We start from the raw sequence: 13,221 nt of genomic DNA, 5'->3' as shown, positions 1-13,221 counted from the left end.
CGGTCGGCGTGCGGCTGTGCGAGGGAGGCAGAAAGACGCAGATCGATTCAGGCAGCAGCAGCGGCAGCAGCGAGGCGAGGGAGGGGGAGAGAGGCGGCGGCCGCAGCAGCAGCAGCAGCAACAGCAGCGAAGGAGGCGGAGCCTGTCGAGCGGTGGGGCAGCGGCAGCGGCGCCTCAGCATCTCTGCCTGCCTGCAGCCGCCGCCGTATCCCGCGCGGAGCCCCGTCGCACCAGCAGCGCCAGCATCCTCCCGTCCCTCGCCAGGTAAGAGTGGCGGCTTCCATCTGCCTCAGGCGCTTTGGGCAAGAAGCAGAGGAACCGTGATTGCGGCGCCTCAACGAACGTACGTGTGTGTGTGTGTGTGTGTGTGTGTGTGTGTGTGTGTGTGTGTGTGTGTGTGTGTGTGTGTGTGTTTTGCAGACAAGACGGAAGGAATGCCTCCCGTGGCGGCGTTCCTCGGCTCCGCGAAAGGCGCCGACAGCTGCTGGCTGGGGCCGGGAGGGAGAGGGAGAGGGAGAGGGGACCGCCGGGTGTGCAGCGGGGGCCCACAGACGCAGGTGCGGGGGCCGCGGCTCCTTCCCTTCTCGAGCGGCAGAAACCGGGAACCCAACCCCCCCCTCCCCGCGCGTGCTCTCCACCCACCCACTGGTGGCCTCCTCTCGGCTCCGTCGATCAAGGGAGGGAGGGAGGGAGGGAGGTTGCTGTGTGGTGATGGGAGCGGGCAGGCGTAGGCAGCCCTGTCCTGGAGGCAGGCAGTCGCCTGGTGAGGAGTGGGCACCGGTGACAGCTTGGCTGAAGGGGCGCCTGAGCGTGAGGGTGCAAAGCTCTGCCATGATTCAGAGAGGGACCCTGTCTGCAACAGGCTTGCACGCCGCGCCGCCTCCCGCTCTCGTTTTGTTGGCGTTGCGAAGGAAGATGCGGGCACGAGAGGGAGGGAGGGAGGCGGCAGGCAAGAAGGGGGCGCGCGCGCGATGGTACCCATTCATCGGGTTTAAGAATCGGGGCCGAGCTTACCCCAAAGAGGGATTTTTTTTAACAAGCGGTATCCCAGAATGCTGTGGGGTACCTGTGATAGGCAAGGCCGCCTTGTTTATGATAGTGCACCAAGCAACTATCATGTGATCAGACTCTAGTGATGCTTGTGTGAGAAATGTGATCATCTGTGATTCTCCACGAAATGAAATGCTTGTTCAGTCATCTTCACCCGATCCTCCGGGATTAATTAAGCCACTGCCGTGTAGATCAACCCCTTATTAATCCTTTCCCTTTCGGTTTTTTTTTGGGAAAAACTGAAACTGATGCCTGGGCAGAAATAGATCTGGGCGTGGGACCGGGAATGGAAAATGCTCAAAAGGATATGATTTGGATTCACAGCCAGCATGTTTGTCAAAACTGAAGAATGTTTAAAAAGAGAGAAAGGAAGATGGAGAAGTGAAAGGAAGAACAAATAAACAGATTACATTTTCTGCAAGTCATACTGAAAGAAAGGGGGAAAGGGAGGTGAAGCTAGTGGGAATTTTAGACTTGCACTTGGTGAAATTAGAGGTACTATAAATAAACTTAAAATGCATTTTGGGTTTTGTAGTAAAAATGATTCTTCCTTTTCAGATCCTTTCTCTTCCATGTCAGTCAAATAGATACTGTATCTTTATTTCGTATTCGGGGCCACATTTAAACAATTTTATACAGCAATCTTTATCTGAATTAAACTTTTGAATTCACAAGGTGTGAGTGGATTGGAAATGATCTAGCTATTTTCTGGTGCCAAGAAAATCCCAAGTGACAGGAGATAAATAGGTTTTGCAGAGAAGCACAGCATAATGTCACAGTGGGAATCTGAAAAAAATTAGACACATAGAACATAATTTTCCTGGATTCTTTTTAGCTGCATTGTGAGTTAAATTTAAACAAACTAACAAAACAGAATTGGGGGGGGGGCTGGCAGATGGGGGCATTGTTGACAGTAATACAGCAGGGGCCCCTAAGCCATCTGTTGTTGTTGTTGGAGCTGTAGGATTTCACATCACAAGACCCTCAAGCGAAGCTACTGGACTGACCCTGTGGACTACAGGAAATGAAAAGAATGGCATGCAGCGATCAGGTGTTTTTCCTGGCTCAGTTTATTAAAGGAAAACCTGGACTTTTTGTTCATGTAGAGGTTTTCTGGTTAGTGAAATGTAAGAATTCAGTTTATTCCCATTGTGTGTAATTTTTTTAACAGTCTTCATTCAGTATTGCAGTTCTTAAAGGGGGGGGGGATATATTCCTATAAAGAAATGGCTGAGAAAATGACTCAATCAAATATAGACCCCTAAAATTAATGTAGTAGGATTTTGTTCCTTGTTGGTGTCTACATCTATGTGACTTCTCTAGGTTCCCCTTTTTCTTGTAGTTTTATTTAGTTCTCTTTTGCCCCTTCTTCCCATTTCTTTGATCTGTTTAGTGATGGAATTTATTTATTTTTCTATATATTTATCCTGTCTTTCATTGTACTTCATGCTGAGGGAGGCCCAGAAACAACTTAGTACTCATTAAAAATAAACAATAAAATTCAAAAAGTATTGCCATTAGTAGAAAGCAGCTTATAACATTACTCTTTGAAAATAACAGTTACAGTTCTGAGGCCCTCTACTCTCAGGTTGCTGCTTTAGTTAAATTTTTAAAAGTTATTTGTATTATCCAAAAAGGCTTAAAACTAATTTTTTTAAAAAAAATAATAATGAGAATGCTATAAACTGATGATTGTAAGAATGAAGCTATTCCTCATCAAATTGCAAACATAATTTTCTCCATGTTTGTGGACTGTTTTCATTCAGTTTCACAGAATATAATTTTTTTAAAGAAAGAATTTAAGGGGAGAAAATTTGAAAGAATTCTTATGGATGAGGTTCACAGTTGTATTAACTTACTTATTGGACTACCAGGGTTGTGAGGCAGGTTGCAGACTAAATGGGAGGACTGTCCAGACCAAAGTCTAGAGGGACACTTCCCCGTGACACATCTCCAATTCTGGTCTCAGACTGTGCCAAGGCAGTACCTAGGTTTAGTGTGTAGCAGCAAAAACCATAACATGGAACTGCAGTTTTGAATACAATCTCACCTCTGTTCAAAAGCTGAGATAGGAAGGCCAAAAACAGATCTTTGAGGGAGACCATAATTAGAAGTGAAAGCATGCTAATGTTAGAGAGGTACTTTGTCGGCATTTGTGAAAGCATATGTGAAAGGAGTCCAGTGCTTAAGTTCTGAAGACTAGTAGTTAAAGAAAGAAAGCTGATTTGCATAATTCTGAAGATGAGGGATGTGTCTGGCATGACATTCAGTTGCTCAGATTATTTCTATTTCCCAGTCAAAGGCTATCAAAGTAACAGCATAAAACTGATGCTCTTCAAAGAATGAGGAACTCATAGAAGATGAGTTTTTAACAAATTTGATATGTGCAAATCAGTCTTGTCTATGTTTTCTGAAATATGAAAGAACAGATATTGGAGATAAAACTGAAATTCTGTTGGCTTGAGAAAGTGATAATAATAAATTTGGAAGGAGAATACTTTTCTCCACAGGAGGAAAAAAATACAGTTTTTAATATAAACTCTTATTGTAAACATAAATGAATTTGCAGTCCTTGACTTATTTATTTGAATGTGAGCACCATAATAGGACTTCTGGTTAAAGATATACAGGGTTGTACTACTGGTGCGTGAATTAAGACTTATTGCTATGCCTTTTATTCTATTCCATGTTTCAGCTTTTGTTGTTTAAGGAAGGTAGCAAACTGAATGTTCTTCTCCCACCACCACACCCCCAAAAGAAGAAATGACTAAATATCAATAGAAAATATAATAATGAGGCTTCACTCTCTATTGTTGCCAAGGTAACAGATGTTTTCTTTTTTTGTTTTTAAACCAACAACCTGATCCTAACTGCCTTGTTAGCAAACTTGATATCCACTAGCTTGTAACATACCCTTTAGCAGAGGTGGAGTTGAATTAGATTTACTTACTATGAAATCATGAGCACAGTCTTAATACCATATTCACATTCTTGAAAGAAAGAACACTCGTGACAAAATTTGCAGGATGTCAAGCCTTAGGCAAAGCTGGCCAAGATGGAAGGAAAGCTAGACTGCTAAACCCTGAAGGATGGAATCTGGTTGAGGTAAAAAAACAGACTTGACTTAGAAGGTTGTCCAAGAGAGTGAAGCCTAGAAGTTGTGCTGGATAGTGGAAATGTGTCAGGTCTCACTGTGCAACCTTTAGTGGCTTCACACAAGAGGTAGAATGCACATCAAGAAGGTTTCTGGCTGTAGTGAAAATTGCCTTAAGAGCTAGAAATATTATTCTCATGCTGCTGACAAGTAATTACATGAAATATCTTCAAATAGGAGATCACTATCTGGGGAATCTTGATTAATTGGTAAGTTTATATGCCGCTTATTCACAACATGGCATGCTCAAAAATTAAGTAATGCCATTATCTGTAGCATAGTATTTGTGTAATGAGAGAATAATATTGGGCTTGTTTGTTTTTTGCAAAGCAACTTTATGACCACAGATGCTGCTGCTTTTTTTAGTATAACAATTAACATTTATTTATAAAATATTGTTGCAGAGATATTAGGTGGGATTTGGGATCCTTTTCCTATTTCTGAAAAATAATAATAGAGATCACAACAATAACAACGATAATACTAGAAAAGCAGCATACTCATCCCTTTTTAAGAATAACGTTCCAAGGACTGAAGTAGGTTATCAGATCTCAGATCACCAGCTAAAGTTTCAGGAAATAACTGCATTTCTCCTGGTCCCGAGGCATAGAAATAAATCTCAGTCCGAGAGCCAATAATGGAGAAGAGGTTATAGTTTTTGTTTGTAAGATGACATTAAAATCTGGGCACCCACTTCCATCAAATTGGGGATGGGGCTCATTGGGCCAATGTAAATGTATTTTTGCATGTGTTGTGGATGTATAGTATTGGCCTGCCAAAACATCAGAAGTGAGGAGAAGGAGACAATGGTATGTACTACGTCCCATCATGCAACTGGAAGCAGGACAAGCTTCCCTACTATTTCAGGGACTGGAATGCTGCTGACCTGCCAGCCATATTTTGGTAGTTTCTATATGAGTGTTTTCCAGTTTTCTTCTGTTTTCTCGCGTTCATGACAGATTCTTTGGATGGTGAGCCCTGGGTTAGAACTGATAGTTATATATAATATAGTGTTTTAGAATGTGTGTCCTGACTTGAGTTATAAGTATCTTGTTGGTTTATAATAACTGTATACTGTCAAGTCAGTTCTGACTTAGGGTGACTTTTTATCAGGGTTTTCTGGATAAACTCAGAAGTGGTTTCCCATTGCCTTCTTCTGGGGGGCATCCTGGGGACTGTGCAGCTTGCTTAAGGCCACACAAGTTGTCTCTTCTGGGATGCACAGTGGGAATAATAACTCCCAACCTCTGCCTCTACCTCGCTAAATTATCCAGCCAGCAAGACAGTTGGTTCACAGGCTCCTTTTTAATACACACTTGTTCTCTTTTTGTGGTACTCTTTGGTCTTGATTGCATCCGATTGAGGGTATGAGGGTGGCAGGTAGATAAATAATGGAAATTTGACCTGTGTTTACTATTCTGCATGGCTTATTAGGTTCTTACTGGTTCTGCATCGTCTAGTAGTTTAATTCACATTGCTCAATCTGTTCTCTATTTTTTCAAATTTCACAGGAATTGCATTGAAACTGTTAATGCCTTTGCTCACTTTAAATGCTAGAAATGTTTAATTTTGTGATGCTGAATTGTAGGTCAATACCAAATTTAGTATTTCATGGTATGATTGTAGATCTCTGGATGGTGCAATTTCGTTTATCTCTTAGCTTTCAGTACTTGCAGAATTCTGATTGCTTTTATGCAGTATTTGTCCTTTATTTGTAGGTATTTGGCCTTTATTTGTATGTAGACTTCTGTAGAACCCCATCTGGAAGAGGCAGTTATGTATTTTTAAAAAATAATTTTAAGAGAAATTCACAAGGGCTTTTTTCAGCTGCCACAAAGTCTATCCAAGTTATTTGCTAGTTGAAGACAGAGCTATTCCATGTTCCATGTGTCTGCAGCACATTCTCCTCATGAAATGATTAGCTATCCTTCAGTCTTGAGAGACCATGGTAACGTGCTCTGTATGGCGGACTTGGAACAACGTCTAGTGTAGCTGAGAAGGCCAATTCGAGAGTGACAATCCCTTCCACACTGGAGACAAATACAATCTGTCCCCTGTCCAGCCCCTGGTTTTGCTGGTTTCAGAACTGCCTCTTTGCCTCAGCTTGCTGGACAAGGGTCTCTTCAAATTGGGAGAGGCCATGATGCACCACCTGCCTCCAGGCTGAATGCTCAGATGTCAGGGTTACCCATTTGTTGAGGTCAATTTCTAAGGCCTTCAGATCCTGCTTGCAGATATCCTTGTATTGCAACTGTGGTCTCCCTCTGGGGCGACTTCCCTGCCCTAATTCTCCATACAGGAGATCTTTTGGAATCCAACCATCAGCCATTCTCACAACATGCCCAAGCCAACATAGACATTGCTGTTTCAGTAATGTATACATGCTAAAAATTCCAGCTCGTTCTAGGACTACTCTATTTTGAACTTTGTCCTGCCAGGTGATACCCAAAATGCGTCTGAGACAACGCATATGGAACATGTTCAGCTTCCTCTCTTGTCATGCACAGTGGGTCCAGGACTCACTGCAGGACAGGAGTGTGCTCAGGACACAGGCCCTATAGACCTGGATCTTGGTATATGCTGTCAGCTTCTTATTGAGCCATACTCTCTTTGTGAGTTTAGAGAACATGGTAGCTGCTTTGCCAATGTGTTTATCCAGCTCCACATCTAGGAAGAGGGATCATTGAGCAAGGTACACAAAGTCATGAACAACCTCCAATTCTTGTTGGAAAATAGAGGGAGGTGAGTCTATGCCCTGGCCCATGACTTGTGTTTTCTTCAGGCTGATTGTTAGGCCAAAGTCTTGGCAGGCCTTGCTAAAACGATTCATGAGTTGTTGGAGGTCTTCAGCAGAGTGGGCAACAACAACTGCATCATCAGCGAAGAGGAAGTCCCGCATGCATTTCAGTTGGACTTTGGTCTTCTGTCTCAATCTAGAGAGATTAAAGAGCTTTCCATCTCCATCTAGTCCGGAGATAGACATTTTCTGTTGCAGTTCAAAGGCATGCTTCAGCATGACAACAAAAAGATCCCAAACAGGGTCTGTGTGAGGACACAGCCCTGTTTCACTCCGCTTTGGATGTCAAAGGGATCTGATGTTGAGCCATCAAAAACTATGGTGCCCTTCATTTCCCCATGAAAGGACCTGATGTGTTAAGGAGTCGAAGTGGATATCCAACCTTGGGAAGTATTTTAAAAAGGCCATCCCTGCTAACCAGATCAAAGGCCTTTGTGAGATCTATGAAGGCCACAGAGAGTGGCTGTTGTTGTTCCCTACATTTCTCCTGCAACTGTCTGAGGGAGAATACCATGTCAGTGGTGGATCTGTTAGCTCAAAATCCACACTGTGATTCTGGATAGACTCTGTCTGCAAGCACCTGGAACCACTTCAGCATAACACGGGCAAGCAGCTTCCCTACAACGCTGAGAAGAGAAATGCCACGGTGGTTATTGCAGTTGCCCCTGTCTCCTTTGTTTTTATACAATGTGACAATGTTTGCATCTTCCATGTCTTGTGGTACTCCACCTTCCCTCCAGCAAAGACAAAAGACTTCATACAGTTCAGTGGTGATGATGTCTTTACAGCACTTCAGCAGGGATGTTATCCTTTTCAGGTGCCTTGCTGGAGGCAAGGGAATCCAAGGCCGCTTTTATTTCTGCTAAAGTTGGTTCGTGCCCAACTCTTCCAAGACAGGCAAGCACTCTATGTTATTTAATGCCTCTTTGGTTACTACATTCTCTCTGGAATATAGCTCAGAGTAGTTCTGCACCCAGCGTTCCATCTGCTGTGCTCGGTCCTGGATGATCACACCTGGCAGCCTGTTGGCCTTTGCTACGAGCAGCTTGAAGAGCTTGCAAGTTGTACGCACTAGGACAGGCTTTGTATGCTGCTAGAGCTCTTATCCTCGATGGCTGGCATCAACTGGGCTTTGAACCAGTCTGCCGTCTTTTTGGTCTTCTTGCCAAATGTGGACAAGGCGGTGTTATAGACAGCATTCTTGAAATGTTCCCAACATTCACGTGCATTTGCCTCAGCTCGAGTCTTGCTGATGTCCATACATGGTCTTCCTTCCTTTTTCATGTGATACAATATCTTTGTTTGCAGTTTTACTCTACTACACACCAGGGAGTGATCAGTATCACAATCAGCACTCTGGTAACTGTTTGATCGTAATACTAGGAAGGCTAGAACTTCTAATGAGGATCAAATCAAGCTGAAGTCAATGCTTGGATCTTGGATGTCTCCAGGAAACTCTGTGTTGGAGCTTCGTATTGAAGAACGTGTTGGAGACACAAAGACCATGATAACAGCAAAACTCCCAACAAGCGTTGGCCATTTTCATTCATCTTTCCAATGCCAAAACAGTCTAGACAAGTGGGCCAAGAATTGTGATCAGCACCAACTCTAGCATTAAAGTCTCCAAGAATGAACAGTTGCTCTGAAACATTGCTTTTCATAGATTGCTTTCACACTGACCTTGGTTGAATGTCCCACTTCCAGTCTGGTTATTATTGGGAAAATTTGTTTTTGGTGCCATTTGGTTTAATGATATTTGCTATCTGTGTTTTAATGTTATTGTTGATTGTATGTATATACTGGTTTTAGCTGTTTGTAAACTGCCCAGAATAGTAGCTGCCATATCGTTGTAGAATTTATCTTTTACTTCTGTTGTGGACAACAGTGTTGGTGCATATGCACTAATGAGGGTGACCGGTCCTGCTCATGAATGGAGCTGCAAAGACAGGATTCTTTCACTACCCACAGTAGGTGGAACAATGCATCTCAGCAGAGTATTTCTGACTACAAAGCCAACACCATATTCCCTGGTCTCATTCAATGGTTTTCCCTGCCAGAAGAATGAGAAGTTTTTTTCTTTGACAGATTCCATGTCTGGCAATCTCATCTCTTGCAGGGCAACAATGTTTATCTGCAGTCTACTCAGTTTCATGTCAATGACAGCTGCCTTGCATATGCCGTCTGTTTCCTGCAGGTTGTCAGAAAAACCAGGGTCATTGTCCGAACATTCCAGGTGCCCAACTTTAGGGCAGAAGTTTTCTTATGATTGTTGCATGGTGCAGGGTTATCGATCTGCTTGTCGGCCTTCATCCTAAACCCCACGCACCCTGTGAGGTTAACAGACAGTGACAAAGTAGCACCTTACTGGCTGGGGACTGCCCAACTTAAGGTGGGCAGTATCTACCTAGTGAGGTGCAATAACTTCTCCCACCATCAGAAGTAGCCCCTGGAGTTATGCTCTACACCAATCAAGGAAAGACTTATAACTGGTAACTGCTACTTCCCGTGTTATTTCGATGCTGTATGTGAAGCTGAAGTGTCCTCTCCAGAGCAGGATGCCTGGGTAAAATAATATGGAGGATAGGTTGTTACCAAAGCAGCAAATCCCCCCTCTCCACATCGCTGAAAAAGTCCAATGGAAAGGTAAGAGCCAATACAACTGGTTCCAATACAACTGTTGATGTCGCAAGAGTTGCCAGAATGACACGAACTGTCTCTGGGACTCCGGCTCCGGATTTTGTCTCGAGGTTAACCCCTGTAGCCTTTTCCATCAGTGGATATAGCTGCAAGTCAGTGGAGGTTTGAAATCGGAGTTTTCCTTCTCCTAGATGGGCTGTCTTCCAAGGCTGACATGCCCCACCTATCCCCCTCATGAAATATGGAGGAACTATTCTGTTGATCCCCAAAGGAGGTTGGCTGCATGTTTATGAAAGCAAGTGCCCAGAGCAGTTGAGTAAGTTGTCCGTGTTCACCGGAGAAGAAGTTCATTTCAGAGAGCATAAGGTCAACCTAGTGTGGTGCAGATTTTATTGATTCAGGCTGATGTTCATCTCAGCCCAGAATGAAGAAAGAAAGATCTTTTTTTTAAAAAAAAAAACTCCAGATTGTTTGGAGACAGTGTTTTCCTTGCTTTGTTATCTAATTTGAAACAGATTATTTCTTTTTTGAAGTGTAACAAACCGTATCTCCTTGTATACACATCTTGCTTTCAAGCTTGCTGCCGTAATCCATTTCTGGTAGAATCATGGTTACATATTGAGAATCTGCTGTTGCAACGGTTGTCTGTCAGGCGTGACAGTGCAGGAAGTGTTGCACCTATATGTAAACCACAAAAGAGTACAGTTTTCCTTCCTACTCACCCTCATCCTGTTTGTTCTCTTTTCAGCACTCTGTCCTTCCAACCCTGCCCAATATGAGCCGAGGAGGCACAGTGGATTCTGTTGGCTAATGCCCCATTCTGACCTTTTGATCACTGACCCAGTGACCCCATTGTCATATTGCTGGGGGCGAGGGAAAGGACTGTCCATGGCTTGGCTTGATTGTGACTATGATGATAGAATTAAGCAGCAGATGTTCTTGATTCATATGGGAAAGCTTGGAAGATCTACCATTACAGCAAGGACATTGCTGACCAGAAATTTTAAATGGGGGGGGGGGAGGAAAAGTATTAGTGTAAACCTTTTAAGTAATCAGCAGAAAATATTGTTCATACGCTTGGCAATATTTTGGTTATTTTGATAACAGGGTACCTGCAAACAGGTCAAAAGGTAGTGAAGGAATTTTTTCACGGTGTGTAAATTAAATAATGAAGAAAGCTTTTGTTAAATTTCTGTGTGCCAGGTATAGCAATTAAAGGCACAGAGCTCCTGATGACAAAATCCAGCAGCCTGCTCCATTTTTTGTTTCCCTGTTCTTTAGTATCAATATTTGTGATTCTTTATGGAAGTGGTAGTACTCAGGATTAATTTGCAGTGAATGTTTTTTATGGAGGAAACAAAAATCTTTTGTCTGCTTATTTTTTTTAAAAAAAACCAATTAAACAATTCTAGAAGAAGCAGCTGTGAATGGTAATAATGTTTAACAACTTTAGTCTAAATGTGTTTGCTAGTGGCCAATATGATAGACTTCTTGAATCAATGGGATTTACGTTAGTGTTGATTTGCCATTCAGCCATTGGGACTTGCAATTGGATAGAAACTTCAGGGTTGCCAAATTCACACCAGTGCTGTGTTTTCATTTTTGTGGCAGTTTCAAATACAGAGGCTCAGGCAACGAGGCTTTTTTAAAAAAAGAGGAAATAAATAGTAGTTCAGAGCAGTGGCAGGAGCACAAACACGCCTGCTGAAACTCTTTATGTTGATGCGAAACTATTAAAACACACACAAGTTTCCTTCATTTTGAGAGTTGGCCGCCCTTCCCCTTTAGAACACATGAAGCATTTAGAGGGCTGTCTGTTTGTTCTGAGCCTTCATTGATTTGCAGCGGAAGCCATGGAATGAAAATTGACTTTATTGGCTTGGCTTTGTAATGAAAAAAAAATCTAAGCTTTGTTTGTTTGTTTATAAATAATGTTTGAATTCTTGGGTGAGTATCTTTATTGATGCCCAGATCAAAGGATTGATCAAAGTCTCATTGGACACATCTGATGTGGGGATGAACAATTGTGATGTGTTGTTCCTCATCTGATGTGCTTACTTGCATTCTCTCTAAATTTCCACATATAAGAATAGATATACTCTTCTATTCTTGTAACATTCCTTTCCCGAAACCAGTGATTGAAATTTAATGTACCCCTACTGCTTCCTGAACACTTTGAAATGTTCAGTAATATTGTCGCAGATCAAGCACCAGAAATTGAGGTTTCGTATTGCACCTCACACGAAAAAATCCTCTTTTTTTTAAAGGAGGTGGCACATTTATTTGCAAGTCACCATGTGTGAATCATGGCTGTAATGCATGGTATGACTATTTCACAGAACGTCATGGTAGGATATCACCCCATAATACAAGAATAATTTCATTACATCTGATGGGATATTATAACAGTATTCCTCACAAGTATTCCTCCTATCCTTAGAGTTTCTACCAGGGCAATGAAATCCAGGCTCTCAAATTCTAGCAGTGTGCAAGAACTATAAAATGAAATAGGTGAGGCCCATATGGCTTCCTTTTAGAAAGCTCTTCTTATAAATTGCTCTGACCATAAAGCCTAGGCAAGGCAGCTGCTTTGTTCTGACAGCTGTTTTTCAAACTCATCATAAGGGCTGTTTCAGAATTACCTCATCTTATTATTGTGTCCATCTGTTGTATCTTCTGTATTTGAAATATAAAGCACTCAGTGAATGCAATACTTTTCAAGGTGCCTCTGGCTTGCAAATCCTGTATATAAAGACAAATGGGCACTAGTATTTTTCATGCACAGATAGGCAAAAATGTGCTCTCTAATGCCTTTGCACATCTTTTTTGTTGTATCTGTGAAGTTTCAGGATATGTGTGTTGCTTTCATAAACAGCAGTAAATTCACTTGATCAATTTGAAAAAAAAATTCTGGAAATATTAGTGGAATCTATTGTGTCTGCTGTGATCATAGCTTCTGCAGGTTAAGGAATAATATGATTTTTTTCAGTGCAAACATAGAACTTGTAGTGTTGATCATGATCAAAGAGTGAACCAAGGAAGCTCACTATTTTCATTGACAACTATTCACAGGAATTTATTTATTTATTTATTTACAATATTTTTTAGCCGCACCATTGCCAGTGGCTTCTGTCACATGGAACAATAAATGTATTGTTTATATGTATCTACTGTGTAGCATCTGAACACATTCCCTCATGTTTGCATGTCCCATCATTCTTCATATGGTTGTAAAGGTATCGCATATATCAGTTGACTGTTTTTCTGACACGATTAGTGACGCTGTTTCAGAAAATTACACAATCCTTCTGCATAACATTGCCCAGAATTCTATTGGTGTTCACATTAAGTTTGCATAACTTACTGCAGCTATTTGATGGCCAAGGGGCATGTTGGTTGCATTTCAGGTGATTCGTCTAATTGCACAACTGATCTGAGCACTGCCGTCATGTCAGCTAACCACAATTAACCCTGGCAAGTTTTTCAGACTCTAATAAGATTCTAGGTAGTAGCTTTTTCTTGAGTGAAAATATGTACAAAGAATAGATTTGTGCTACTAAACTCAATTCATTGTAAACCGAAA

At 42.0% G+C, this 13,221-nt stretch overlaps 1 protein-coding gene across 4 annotated transcripts in view; it reads left to right on the top strand.

The window, feature by feature from the left end:
* The first annotated feature begins 126 nt into the window (after positions 1-126).
* The window catches only part of CYFIP2 (cytoplasmic FMR1 interacting protein 2), a 94,362-nt gene continuing 81,267 nt past the window's right edge, over positions 127-13,221 (top strand). For 3 of the 4 annotated variants that reach the window (XM_072989988.2, XM_072989986.2, XM_072989989.2), the window contains exon 1: positions 127-264. The gene's annotated coding sequence lies outside the window, so the exon portion shown is untranslated. Of the gene's footprint in view, positions 344-13,221 lie in introns of all 4 variants that reach the window. The other variant, XM_072989987.2, reaches the window with a different exon arrangement.

The sequence above is a fragment of the Pogona vitticeps genome, chromosome 2 (assembly GCF_051106095.1).
Source record: "Pogona vitticeps strain Pit_001003342236 chromosome 2, PviZW2.1, whole genome shotgun sequence".
Lineage (NCBI taxonomy): Eukaryota > Metazoa > Chordata > Lepidosauria > Squamata > Agamidae > Pogona > Pogona vitticeps.
Note: the sequence above shows the minus strand (reverse complement) of the source record. Positions and strands in the feature narration are given on the sequence as shown.